General features: G+C 42.0%; 1 protein-coding gene across 2 annotated transcripts in view; it reads left to right on the top strand.

Moving 5' to 3' along the window:
• The first annotated feature begins 4,833 nt into the window (after nucleotides 1-4,833).
• The window catches only part of LOC116518471 (lipase member M-like), a 33,133-nt gene continuing 23,434 nt past the window's right edge, over nucleotides 4,834-14,532 (top strand). Inside the window, exons 1-4 of one of the 2 annotated variants that reach the window (XM_032231899.1) lie at nucleotides 4,834-5,670; nucleotides 7,091-7,238; nucleotides 7,831-7,935; nucleotides 8,888-8,996. The gene's annotated coding sequence lies outside the window, so the exon portion shown is untranslated. Of the gene's footprint in view, nucleotides 5,671-6,994; nucleotides 7,239-7,830; nucleotides 7,936-8,887; nucleotides 8,997-14,532 lie in introns of those variants that run through there. The other variant, XM_032231901.1, reaches the window with a different exon arrangement.

Consider the following 14,532-nt stretch of genomic DNA (forward strand, 5'->3'; position numbering starts at 1 on the left):
CCTCCTTCTCCCTCCTCCTTTTTCCCCGGAGTTTATGCAATCCAGAAGCCGAGCGCAAGCGGTGGCTGAGGCGTTCCCCACAGAGGGAGTGACTCCCGGCTTTCTTTTCTCTCTTTAAAGCCGCTGACCTTGCTCGCAGCGCCACGAGGGAAGCAGCTTTGCGCCGCCGTTACCTCAGCAAGCCGAGGGTTAGTCGCCCGAAGTCTTGATTTAGCCAAAATCCCGCAGGAAAGGGCGAAATCCACTGAAAAGATTAAAGAAAAAGGCGGAGGGGTCAACTTGACCTTGAAAAGGGACCCCTCCTTGGTTTTGTAATAGCAGTAGCAATAGCAGTTAGACTTATATACCGCTTCCTAGGGCTTTCAGCCCTCTCTAAGCGGTTTACAGAGTCAGCATATCGCCCCCACAATCTGGGTCCTCATTTCACCCACCTCGGAAGGATGGAAGGCTGAGTCAACCTTGAGCCGGTGAGATTAGAACCGCTGAACTGCAGATAACAGTCAGCTGAAGTGGCCTGCAGTACTGCACCCTAACCACTGCGCCACCTCGGCTCTTCCCAGCTAAATCTTCCCAGCTAAGCAACTTTGCGTGACCGGATTCCGGCTGGCAAACTTTTTAATTCTGGAAACTGGAAATCTACAGGAGGATTGAAACGGCTCGATCCACATCCCCACACGAGCTATACATGAGGCTGGACTAGAAGACCTCCAAGATAGCAATAGCAATAGCAGTAGACTTATATACCGCTTCATAGGCCTTTCAGGCCTCTCTAAGCGGTTTACAGAGAGTCAGCATATTGCCCCCAACAATCTGGGTCCTCATTTTACCCAACTCGGAAGGATGGAAGGCTGAGTCAACCCTGAGCCGGTGAGATTTGAACCGCTGACCTGCTGATCTAGCAGTAGCCTGCAGTGCTGCATTTAACCACTGCGCCACCTTGGCTCTTCCAGCTCATTCTATTCCTATATTTCTTATTCTGTTGTATTCTATTCCTATTCTATTCCTTTTCCATTCCCATCCCATCCTTTCTCCTGGATTTTTATGTGGGGTGAGACTTAGATGGTTCTGATCATTCAGAGTTAGAATGTCTCCATCTATCTTTTAGGGGGTGATGAACATATGTGAGATATGGCGTCTGGGATGATATAAGGTCTCATGCCTTGAGTAGGGGAAATGAATTGGAAGACGTCTGAGGTCCCTTCCAGTCTTTATGATTCTGTGTTCTATGCCTACTTTGGTGCTGAAGCAAAAATGAGCAGCCTTTGCTCAGTTCCATCAAGTGGCTCAGACTCTGTCCCAAATTAAGGGATTACACAGGGTAGTAAAAAGGGAATTTTTTTTTTCTAAGGGAAGTGGTGTGTTCTACTAGACTCAGCCGGCAGGCGGCATTCCAAGAAGGAGCCCCTAATTGGTCCAGGCGCGCCTGCTGGCTGATAGGAAACATACAACTCTCCCATTGGTTCTCCGCCTGACAGCTCCAAGTATAAATAGCTGTCAGGCAGGGGTTTGTCTGGTTCTGTCAGTTCTAGTGTTGTTAACGTTAATAAATGTTTAAGTTGAATTCCTGCCTCCTCGGTTATTAACGCCACAAACATAAAACTTGCGATGAGGACTGGTGAAATTGACCCACATCAAGTGCTATGGCTACCGCTACAATTTTTGCTCCTTTTCACCCTGAGACAGAATCCTGGAACGCGTTCCTTGAACGCTTTGAATGCTTTCTTCTGGCTCATGATCTTACCGGCCTCTCCCTTGATAAAAAGCGGGGCATCTTTTTGAATTACTGTGGCCCTGAGATGTTTGCCACTGCTAGGGCGCTCTCCTATGCCAGTCCACACTATGCCTTGGGATCTGCTCCTCGCTAAACTTAAAACGCATTATGAACCTACTCCTTTCCGATATGCTCGACGCCAATTTTTCCGCCGCTGAATCCAGGCTGAGGAGCAGTCCATCAGCCACTAAGTGGCTGCCCTAAGAGCAGCTGCTATAAATTGCGAATTTTCCCATCTGGATGAGGTGCTGCTTGAGCAGTTTATTTACGCCCTCAAAGACATCAACTCCACTGGCGCATTCTCTCTCGGTCAGAACTGACTTTAAAAATTGCCGTGTATGAAGCTTGTGCCTCCGAGATGGCTGACCAGTCCACGCCTGACCTCCGCAGGTTTCCTCAACCACCTGCCCTGCCGTTTCCTACCTCCACTGTGAACCACCAGCAAGACTCTGATACTTACAAGTCTGAGTTGGACCTTTGGGCCAAGGAATTTTTTCCCCGCAAAGTTAGATCTTGCACAGGCCTACCAGCAACTGCCCGTGGACGATGCCACCATGGCTGCGCAGACTATCGTCAGGCACCGTGGCGCTTTTAAATGCCGGCGTTTGCAATTCGGCATTAGTGTGGGCCCTGGCATTTTTCAGGGATTGATGGAGCGTTTACTCCATGGCATCCTGGGGGTAACCCCTTATTTTGACAATGTCCTGATCACTGCCGCTGACCGATCAGAACTCGCCAAAACTCTTAGGGCCATCTTGATGTGTTTCTGGGCATCCGGCCTCCACTTAAAACAAACAAAATGCCAGATAGGGGTTCCCACAGTGCAGTTTTTGGGCTCTTTGATAGACCACCATGGCATTCACCCAACTCCCTCTAAGATCGACGCCATTTTCTCTGCCCCAACCCCCACAAATAAAACGGAGTTGCAGGCCTTCCTAGGCCTCCTCAACTTCTACTCTTCCTTTATTCTACATAAGGCCTCCCTGGCTGAGCCACTCCACAGGCTGCTGGACAGCTCCACCCAGTGATCCTGAACGCGACTGCTTCCCGCCCTAGTGACATTTAGCTTGGGTATGTCCCTTGCTTGGACTCCAGAGCAGCGCCCTGGAAAATGACCATTGGCTTACCTGAAGGGTCATTTTCAGGGCGCTGCGAAGGAGAGTCCAATTCCACCCTGGGTCTGGTTCCGCTGGTTTCAGTACAGATGTCTACAGTTCCAGTTGGATTTGTTTCTCTGTTGGATATGGTTTTTTGGATTCATTGTTGAACTTCTCAGCTCGTAACAGTTCCATGCCTTCATTGAAAAAAAATCTGAAGATAGTCAGCACCAGAGGTGTGGCTTAAAGTTTCAATTCAGTTCTGGGCAGATTGGCTGTATTTAACCCTTGCTTGGACTCTCCTTTGCAGCACCCTGAAAACGACCCTTCAGGTAAGCCAATGGTCAATCTGCCTTGCGGTATCTGGCAAAGGATGCAATTTCTGTACAGGCACACTGTTGCTGACTCAGATTATCTCATTTGTGGCAGTTGCCTGATACTGTCATTGTTGGAAGGGTAATAATTGGCACTGCCTCTGTAATGCCTCAAAATCCCTCAATCTTTGCTCCTGTACCAAAGATGCTTTTTCAAAAGTCAACTGGACTTCGTTTTTCTTTAAAGACATTTTGCTTCTCATCCAGGAAGCTTTTTCAGTTCCATACTGAACTTCAAAAGTGAAGAGGTTTCTTGGATGAAAAGTGAAAACATCTTCAAGGAAAAACAATCCAATTGTGTTTTGAAAAAGCACCTTTGGGGCAACCATGACCTGGATGACGGAGAATCCCTATAGACGTTTTACTTCTGTAGAATCTATTTATTTTTTTCCTTTTCTTTATTTAATTTTTTTAAAAAATGGTTTAAACATTCAATGGAAAAGCATCGTAAGGTACTTTGCAAGTCACTCTAAATTATAACTAAGCATAAAAAATGTACAAGTGGATTTATTTTTACAATGTAATGAACTGAATGTTGCTGTAACAGTTTTATGTTTTACATGTAAAGTAAAACTTTTCTGACAGTTTAAGACATTTCATTAATTTTATTAGGAATATGAATTAGATTTAATTTTAATAAGAATCTTTGTAATATTTTGTTAATTATATTACATTAAATAGATACAAGTGCATCATTTTATGGATGACCAATTTGCAATAATTTTGTTATGTGTTTTTCAATAAAATGACAAAAGTTTTATTTTTTTAAAAAGTGAAAAGACTTCGTGCCGCTTATCTCTGGAATGTAACTAGAGATTTAAAAATTTATGTTGTAGGATGAGGACCGTGTTAGTCCATGGTGGCAAAAAGTTTTATCTCATGGTTTTCTCTGTATAGAGAATTGAACGAAATAGGAATAAAAGCTTATTACATCTTACAGCGGTGAATCATATGATCTGCTGTGTGGTTTACTGGTGGAATAATCTGATTCCCAGTAATCACTTGAAGAGGGTTTAAAAAGAGGAGTATTGTTAGACTTTCAACTGACAAGTTGGCTAGAGATAAGATTTAAGATATATGGATGATTTAGTTATTATAGCTTGTTTAGTTTTTCTCGGTGGGCAAGGATAATTGACGCGCAAAATATAGCCTCTCATTATCAAGACAACCCCTGCCTTCTCGAGGTGCCCACCATTTTCCAACAGAAGGGGCTCTGTCAACTCTTGGGCCCGGCGAGCTCAAGTAGTACTCAGCCTAGAATCATGGATCCCGTTGATTCGGGATGCATGCGACTCTACAGCGAAGGGATTGGCGATGCCGTACCGACGCTAAAGACTTAAGTCAAATAAGTCAAGTTTTTCTCCTTATTAAAATATAAATCCTTTATATATGAATCTTGGAGTGAACTCCATGGAACGTGTGTAAGATTTCTCTGAAGTAGAATAAAATATACTACTTGGTTTTCAAATGTAAAAAATTCTTCAAATGAAATATTTATTATGATCATAAAATGTTCTTAAATGTGTTTGCATGCTATCTACTAATAATAATTAAATCCTTGTTAAAGTGAAAACACTATTATCTTCATTCACAGTGTAAAATAAGATGGTCACACAGTACACTTTATATCTGATTACTGTGTCCTTTTCTGATGCAAACTTTCCACATCAGAAGAAAAGATGAGAAAACTTTGGGTGGGATGAATGAGGGAGTACATATAATTACATTTAATAACAGAGAATATATTCTGTTACAGTTTACAAGTTCTCAAAAAGCTCAGGATCAACATAATTTTACATTGACTTATAATAATGGAAAGCAAAATTATCTCTTGTTTCTTGCAAAGCAATTTGTTGGGTGAAAATAATAAAACTCATGTGTATATGGAAAATAACCACTAGAGGGAGGCATTGTTCTTCCTAATAGACTTCACCACTACCCACCATCTCTTGTTTTTCAGTTTTTCTATTCCATTTTTCTAATTTTAATTGTTGTCTGGTACTTTTAAAAACCTTTTTATTATATTGTAAGCCACCCAGAATCACTCTATCAGTGAAATACAAGGCATAGAAATTTCATAAATCAATTAATTAAAGGAATGACAATGACAATATTTTATAAATACCGTACTCATTAAAAACAAAAATGCTGGGAAAGAATATAATTTTGGGTAAGTTAAAAGGGAAAAAAGAAGACATCAACCAATAGAAAGATAGATGGACTCAATTACAACAGGCATGGTTCCCCTTGGCAGACTGAAGGACCTGATGAGGATACATTGTCCTGGAGAAAATCTATGTGATCAAAAGAGTTGACAATAACTTGATACACAATTGATGAATCAACTTGCGAGTTTCTTATAATTTCAGGTTATCTGACCATGTTGAAACCAAGTGTCTAACAATAAGCTCTAAGGCTATATTTGCAGGTATGAATAGTGCAAACATTGTTTTTAATACATAGGCAACTTTTCCCCATGACCTTTAAAATGGTTTACATGTTTTCATTATATATTAGATCTTATGAAGGCTTGTTTTAATTCTTATGTTTTGATATGTTACAATCATATTTGGGAATTGTTTTCATCTACTACGAACAAAGACTATGTACTCAAGGGTAGCTTTATGGCTTTGGAAATAACGAGCCAGAGCAAGATAAAGTGAAACTCTAGCCATCTGTGTGCATGAATAAAGAGGCCTGTAAATCCTAGTAATAAAATAAAATAGCTAATGTCAACTGCCGGGGAAATCAGGAGATTTAGGCAGTTCAAATGAGCATAAAGATTTATTGCAAGCTTAAGCTCTCTACAAAAATGTGAGCTACTAATGGTCAAGGGAAATGAGCGAGAATTAAAAAGGCATTCAAGATGGGTTGGATAAGGTGACCAGACGTCCCGCTTTTGGCAGGATAGGCACGCTTTGTCACAATTTTTCCTGCATCCCGCGACATTTTTAAAAAGTCCCGGTACCGTTTGAGTGGACAAAAGGGCATCGGCAGTGCAGCCAGGACCCGCTGTGCGAGGGCAAGGGAAGAGCAGGGCGGGACCTGATGGAAGCCGGAGGGAGGGGGCTCGGAGGGAAGGGGGAGCCAATATGGCAGTGGCTGAGGAGGAGGAGGTCTCACAGCCGCCGCTGCCATCGCTGCCGCCAAGGAATTGCAGGATGATAGGGGCTGTGCGCCGGGAGAATGGCCTGCGGGGCCGGAGGCTGCATGGCAGGTACACGCTGCGCACTAACAGGAGTCGCGGGGCGGGCTGGCCAAGCAGCCTCACGTACGCAGCTCGCCTCGCTGCCCGATGGAGGCTGCCCTGCTGCTGGCGCTGCTGTGCCTCTGCTCCGCAGCGAAGATGCCACCGCTACCTCCACCAGCTCTTCCCGCCCGGACACCCGCCGCCCAGGAGCTGCCCGAAAACCTTCCTGCCCACCACCGGCTGCATCGCAGCTGACTCGCCCCCGGTGGGCTGGAAGGCTTTGGGCGTCCAAAGAAGAGCCGCGAGCGGATGGTGGTGGGATCATACCATAAAAATTCAGAAGCGACTTGTGGGAAATAGAGTTCACTTCAAGGCGGTTGTAATTAAAGCTGCCCTTGAAAAACAATGTTACCCACGAGCCCTTGGGCTCCGCTTCTGTACTACTCCGCTGCCTCCTATTGGTTCGAAGGGAAGATGACGTTGGTGCGGAACAGCAGGAAGATGAAAGTGTTTGTTTTTAAAAACTGTCTCGTTCTAACTGGTCAACGTAGCTCGTGTTTTAATATTGCTGGTGAATCTTCTGGTTAGAGGATGCATTCTGTAAAGACCGAGAAGTAGAAAGGAAAGGATTTTTTCCCCGTCTTCCCATTCCTTTTAGTTTTCTCCTCGTTGGATTTGCTTCTCTTCCTGGTTCCCTTTCCCCCCACTTGGACTTGGGTTGTCATCCCCCATGTTATTCAAAGGGTTTCCAACTGTGGTGTTGAAGAAGACTCTGGACTGCAAGATGCTTGGACTGCAAGATCAAAGTAGGTGATAAATATTTGTGTCAATTTTCTTAACTGTTTTATATGTATTGGGGGATTTTTAATATATCTTTCTTTGGGAATATTCTATTGCCTGCTAAAAATATCTCTATATGGTAGCAGCTATACACCATACAAATAATTTCCAAATTCAGAAGTCCAGATATGAGATGGTGCATATAATTCATAGTTCTCCATGGATTATTTTAATTATGATTCTAAATTAGTGGAATTTGCTGCTCTCCATTTCAATATCTGTAGTTATCAGCTGTACTCTCTTTTTTTTTAAATGGCTCTCACTTGAGACTCACATTGTAAACTGGTTATCTTTAATAAATAAAATCCATTTTCTTGTACATTATTTCTGCTGTCCTGGAACTTTTTCAGTTTCATTTGAATGGGGATGTACTTGTAACAATAGGGTAGAAAACAGTACTGATTTCTGATTTCTGTCAAAATGAAGTACGTAGATTAATATTATAGATGGTGGTTTATAATTAAGACAACTTATGAAATATGGCACATGTGAAAAAGGCAGGACTGAATCAAATACATCTAGGATTTGTTAAATAAAAGTTGCAAACTCTTTTTTTAGTCTTGATTAACAAGAAGACACAGCAAAACTTATCTTCAAATCAGAGAAATATTATTGTTTGATATCTAAAAGGAGAACAATGGAACAATTTAAAGGACTGTTGAGGTGAGTTTTGGTTTGCATATTGACAAGATTACACTGATTACATCTAATCCAAAATGTCTGAAAATTCAGAATAATTTGACTATCTACTTTCTGACATGTTCTGTTGAAGGAAGTTGACTGAGAAGATCTTATTCAAATCTTATTCTAGCTCTTTAAAAAATAGCAATCGCCTTTCCCCATCAACGTTTCTCATTTAAATTTTTGTTGTTTTCATTATACTCAACATAGAAAGTTGGTAATATTTGAATCAATGTTTTCTAAATATTTACTATGACAGGTTTGATGATGAAAAGGCTCCTCTTGCCCATCTCTCTCCTGTTATTCTAAAAAATAATGGGAAAAGAAATAAAGATTTGCAGAATTCTTTCATCTTTAAAGAATAGAGTAGAATGGAATAAAATTCTTTATTGGCCAAGTGTGATACGCTCTCAGTGTACATAAGCTTTAAAGTGGTTGAAGGCTATTATTGTAGCTTCTTGATGAGTAAATATTTTTTCACGCTAATATATCAGAAATATATCATATTACAAATTGTTTTTAGAAAGACTGCACATTGCCAAGCAATAGAGTGTGAGAGGTTTTGTGTGTGTGTGTGTGTGTGTGTGTATGTATGGTTTCCCTGAATATGTTCAGGTTTTGGCTCCTGGCTATGTGTAATTGTACACCTGCCAAAGAGCTTCTGAATATATAAAACTTCAGCTTGTAAAGAATAAGCTGAATTAAGTAATGATTGAATTATCGAATTCAATTAACAGAGGAATTTTGCTCTGATTTCCTCTCCTTCCAAAGAATACATTGACTCATTTACCTTTAAATACATTATAGTTCATCCAAAATGCTCCCCCCTTTATTGTTGCAACAGTGCTTACAATAGAGTGCAATTTTTTGAACCCAGGTATGCATTTTCCAAATTGAACTGGATCTCTTCCTTAAAAATTTTAATTGTTTTCAGGTGCTCCAGGATATGGCTATTGCTGCTTATGATTCACTTCAATGAAAATGTGAGGGCAGAAGAAGTACAAATCATCAGAAAAATGAATCCTGAATCCCACATGAATATTGTGAGTTGAGCTTAAAAAGCATTTTACTAATTGTGTTCAAAGTCAAGCCCTTAATAAAAATATCAGCAAAAAAAAACCCAGAACAAAACCCCTCCCGAGAAGTGGCTTCGGCTTGTATCGGCGTACTGCCAAGAACCATTAACAATGCAACAATGCTTAACTGGAGAGGCAGTTTCTGAAAACACTTAAAGCTAAGCAGGATTAGGCTAGAAACAACACAGAGGCACACCAGAATGTTTCCGTCCTGCTTCCTGACAGGATTAGCCCCGGAAAGTGGGAAAAACAACAGGTTGTTGGAAGGAGGTTTCTTCCAACAACCGGTTCTTTGAACTGCTCAGAAAGTTAACAAATGGTTCTCCCTAACCGGTGCAAACTGGCTGTTTCCCACCACTGACCACACCCCTCCTGTCTACAGAACAACCTCTATCCACGGAGCCGGCCCCTGGTGCCCCAAAGGTTGGGGGCTGTTGATGTATACTATAGAATCATAGGCTGGGAGGGACCTTGGAGGCAGGGACGGGCAGTGAGGGGAGGCAGGGGAAGCAGAGCCTCACCACTGTCATGAAAAGAAAAGAGAAATGTAAAAGGAAAAAGGCAAGAGCTGAGGTCAGGCTGAGCTAGTTGCTGTCAGAGTCACCATGTGGATGACTCTGCTTAGTGCTTAACTGTTTAAAAAAGCCTCTAAAAAAGCGCCCTCTACAGGAGGAGGCAGGAAAACGGCGTTGCCTCATCTAGTCTGTCTGACTTGAGGCATTTTATGATCACTCGAGCAGAGTTAAGCAAGGGTTAAAAGCCAAAAAATTCCTGATGTAGATGAGGCACATCGTTCTCCTGCCTCCTCCTATAGAGGGCACTTTTTTAGAGGCTTTTTTAAACAGTTAAGCAGAGTCATCTATGGGGGACTCTGACAGCAACTAGCTCAGCCTGACCTCAGCTCTTGCCTTTTTCCTTTTACATTTTTTTTTTCTTTTCATGATGGCAGGCCTCAAAAGAAGGCCAAAGTCACCTGGCCAGTGTACGCATGTCTCGTGTGCCCTGACAAATGGCTCCGCGTGCCACCACGGCTCCCGTTCGCCATCATGGGTCTAGACTCTTCTTAAAGACATCCAGTGATGGAGCTCCCATAATTTCTGGGCTACGCTGAAAGCTATTCTCTTTTATGCGCTGTCTATTTTAATGAGATATACAGCTGGTCCCACTTTGTATCGCCTATCACCAGCTATGAAGAGCTGGAGGCTATTTCCAGTACCAATTTGGTATTCTACGTCTAATAAGTACTGCTTATCAAGAGGGAATGTCTCCCGAGCGTAACGCCTCTTGGGAAAATACATGTGGGCCAGACGCCAGATCTTTTCGGTAATAGCTCTTCCCACATTTGCTTCTGGAGATCCTAGTTTGCTGAGAACAGCATAAAACAGGCTATTTTGCTACATTAAATTGTGGGCACTAAACATTTAGGGATGAGATTAAAGGAAAAGTAATGAACTAAATAAGACTCAGGAATGGAAAATTACAGTTTATACTTAAGGAACACGTTGAATAGAAATGACGCAGCACATAAGATAGATGTCTACATTCTTTAAAGTATCAGAAATCCTGCCTTTTTGTTCCACACAATTCCCACTGTTACACAGCACCAATCTCGGATTTATGCTCTGCTAAGGTTCTATCATTTACACCTTTCTATAATATCCAGGCCTGTCAAACTGGCGGCCTGCGGGTTGGATACATCACGTGCAGGCCACACTCACCCCAGCTCTGCAAAGGCAAAAAACATGTTGATACATCAAGTTTGACACCCGTGATATTGACGGTATCATAGTATACATTTCGTGAATTCCAATTAGGCATCCTTTTTATTTATATTCGTTTTAATCAAAATCTTCTCTCTGATATCAACTTTGCACACTCCTATCCTCCATTCGTCTTCCTCCTGTTGTTGGGCTTGAAGCCTATCTAGATTTGCTTTTCATAGGTCTAATGTCACGGCTCCTTCACTTAATAACCAAGAAAGAAAACACTCGACTCCATTTTGCAGAATTAAGTGTACTTTTACTGATTATAAGTGATGAGAAGCTAAGCAAAGCTGAATCTGAGCAAATGAGCGCGAAAGCAATAGATATCAATACACGATTCATTCCCCTCCCCTTGGTAACCCCAGTCCATAGTCCAATTGTATATCTCCACAGCTGTCAGGTGGGAGACATCTTCAAAAATCATCATCAGGTTGGAATGCTGGACAGTTGGCCTTGGCGGGAAACTCCCCTCCTTCCACATGTGCAAACGAATGGTGTGAACAACCCCCACTTAACAGTCCTCCTGTACAGACTGCTTCCCTCACCCAAATACCATGCCCTCCCTCCCCGTTTCATGGCAGCTGAAATGCAAGCAGCAAAGCAGAGGCTGACACCTAAAGCCTGAGAATTTTATACACAGAAACACAGAACCCAGAGAAAAGTGGTACTATACTTCCTCACCGTGAGAAACATATTTTGCCCTAGCATTACAAACACTATGATATGTTTCAATTTTTTTGAGAAAGTTCTTTCAAATATCTCTCAAATATCTATTTAATTTTACAGTATTCATTTCATGAATCTGATTAGACAGGCCTTTTATTTATATTCATATTTAATTAATCAAAACTGTTCTTTAATTATTGATCATCCATCTCCTTTTATTCTCACGTTCCTTTCTTGAGATTTTCCTTTACCATACAGTGGGCTGTCCAACTCACTGCCCGTAGGCCGGATACGTCATGCACAGGCCAGTGGTGGGTTTCAAAAATTGTTCGAACCTACTCTGTGGGTGTGGCCTCCTTTGTGGGAGTGGCTTGCTGCCCATGTGACCGGATGGGAGTGGCTTGCCGCCCATGTGACCGGATATGAAGATGCCGACGACACTTGTCAGAACCACCTTAAATTACTCACACACAGCACTGGCATGCATAAGAATAGGATGTAAACTCGTTTTTTAAAAGGCATCTTTGGTTTGCGTTAAAACAACTTCAACACTCGCAATGTTCTGATTGCACCACAAACGCAGTAGTCATCCTTACCTTTCACAGAGGCACTGAGTTTTATAAATATGAGCATGATAGTGTAGAATAATCATATCCAAGGACCAGTGGTGGGTTTCAAAGAATTTTGGAACCTCTTCTGTAGGTGTGGCCTGCTTTCCGGGTCCACTGGTGGAACCTCTTCTAACCGGTTCGGTAGATTTGACGAACCGGTTCTACCGAATAGGTGCGAACTGGTAGGAACCCACCTCTGGCACAGGCCATGCCCATACCCAGTTTAGCGAGGGGAAAAAAGTCCCGATACATGACACCTCCATGACAGCGCAAGTTTGACATCCCTGCTATACAAAAATATCCAAATCTAGCCTTCATGTAAAAAACCAAAATCACAAATAAGGGAATTCAGCCACCTCTCGTGAAACACACTTGCACAAAGATGGTAAAAGAATTAGAAAGTTATTCAGGGATAATTTTTCCCCCATGTGTGACTAGAAAATCACCATCCAAATGAATGTATATCGTACAACTAATATGACGAAAATGCAATAACAGATGTCTGGATCTAAACACAATGGCATTTATATCAATAATAGTGCACCAGATAAATCCTTATCCTTTGTTCATTTTTTTTGTTCCTATTGTGGGAAGCCTAGAAGAATGAAATATTTTGAGGAATATTAAAAAAGGCAGAATATTATATTTCCCTAAATGAGAAATGGAGAAACATGTTTTTTGGGGGGGCAGGAAGCAGACTCCATCTTTCTTAATAGCCCCCAAGCAGAAACTGAGGAGGCCACCTTTTAGAAATGCAGATTTGGTAATCCATTGAAGACAGGGTATTTCGAAACAAAAGGCAGAATGGTAGGGTTAGAAGAGCCCAGAGCAGTCCAACTTCAACCAAACCTGGGAGCTCAGACAGACACCTACGCTTTGCATTTCCCCTTTTGCATATAGAGCCAGCTATGACCCCTACATAACCCTTACATCAGTGGTGGGTTTCAAAAATTTTCACTACTGGTTCGGTGGGCATGGCTAGGTGGGGGTGTGTGTCATGTGACTGAGGGGGCATGGCCAACTTCACATCACTCACACCCACGCCCATGCCCTCTCAGTCGCATGACACCCCCCACCAAGCCACACCCACAGGAAAAGGTAAGAATTTTTTTGGGATTTCTACCTATCTACCCCTGCCCTCCTGGTGCCAGTCGCCCATATTTCCTCTCCTTTAGCGGCTCCGGCTCTAGCCCCGATTCCTCCCCCAGAACTGCCTCTTTATTCGGGCTGCTTACCTTCTGCAGCAGCTGGTCCAGATTCCAGAAGGCAAGCTGACCAGAGTTTTCGGCGGCCCCCAGCCAGCCACTACTGCTGGGAAGCAGCTGACTGGCAAAGGAGTCTCGCAGCCGCCTCCTCTTTGAGAGCTGCTTTGCAAAGTGGCAGGGTGAGCAAGTGGCGACTGGGTGGGCGGGGTGAGCAAGCAGTGACAGGGAGACCGGGTCAGGGGCATGGCCAGCCGGTGAAACTACTGATTCACCGAACTCGGCTAAATTTCCGTCACCGGTTCAAACAAACTGGTGTGAACCGGCTGAATACCACTTCTGCCTTACCTGACCTCATAGGAATTTGACAAGAACTAACAGAAGACATGTTCTTGCACAGGAACAGATACTTCAAATACAAAACTCAAAGAAGGTTTAAAAAGCCCTCACTCTCAACTCCATTTGCCTACAACAACAAACCCATGTGATTCTTCTTCATCAATAAACCATCTTCCCAATCAGCCTCCATGTTTCCAGTGTATTTCTCCCAGCTTGGATATTTCTTTTCATACTATATTCCAATTTCTTGTCCAAGGTGGTTCCGCTGAATGTGTAGAAATAAAATTCTCTGAGAAGCAGATGCTTCTCTAAATATGTAGACGTTTCTATTTTAATGTAAAGAGCCCCATTAAAGATAATTGCAATGAAAACTTATTTTAAGATGAAACCCAAACTATAAATTAGTTTTCTAACTCTTGTCAAAATGAAGTACGTAGATTAATATTATAGACGGTGGTTTATAATTAAGCCAACCTATGAAATATGGCACATGTTAAAAAGGCGGGGCTGAATCCAATACATCTAGCATTCGTTAAATAAAAGTTGCAAGCTCATTTTTAATCTTGATTAACAAGAAGACACAGCAAAACTTACCTTCAAATCACTTTTATATAGCAGCAGAGAAATATTATTGTTTGATATCTAAAAGGAGAACAATGGAACAATTTAAAGGATTGTTGAGGTAAGTTTTTGTTTGCTTATTGACAAGGTTACACTGATAATATCTAATCTAAAATGTCTTAAAATTCAGAATATTTAGATTATCTACTTTCTGACATGTTCTGCTGAAGGAAGTTGACTGAGATGATTTTATTCAAATCTCATTCTAGCTGTTAAAAAATAGCAATCTCCTTTCGCTACCCACTTTTCTCATTTAAATTTTTGTTGTTTTCATTATATTCAACAGAGAAAATTGGTCATA

The sequence above is a fragment of the Thamnophis elegans genome, chromosome 15 (assembly GCF_009769535.1).
Source record: "Thamnophis elegans isolate rThaEle1 chromosome 15, rThaEle1.pri, whole genome shotgun sequence".
Classification (NCBI taxonomy): Eukaryota; Metazoa; Chordata; class Lepidosauria; order Squamata; family Colubridae; genus Thamnophis; species Thamnophis elegans.